Raw genomic sequence first — 221 nt, 5'->3', positions numbered from 1 at the left:
CTGATAACCGTCGAGCATTAATGTTGGAAAAAACAACGTCGAATATTTTCTATTTGAGTTTGTTTACGAAAATGCATCGCTTTATCTCCCTCAGAGAGAGAAGAGTTAACAACCTCTCCCTCTTTATCTCCAACATTTCCTCTCGCTTCTACGAGTTACCTCTCTCCCCCCCCCCCCTTTGAAAACTCATACTCCATCATCCAAGGTAACGTTGCATTCCC

The sequence above is a fragment of the Penaeus monodon genome, chromosome 31 (genome assembly GCF_015228065.2).
Source record: "Penaeus monodon isolate SGIC_2016 chromosome 31, NSTDA_Pmon_1, whole genome shotgun sequence".
Classification (NCBI taxonomy): Eukaryota; Metazoa; Arthropoda; class Malacostraca; order Decapoda; family Penaeidae; genus Penaeus; species Penaeus monodon.
The sequence above is the reverse complement of the archived record's forward strand: the minus strand, read 5'-3'. Positions refer to the sequence as shown.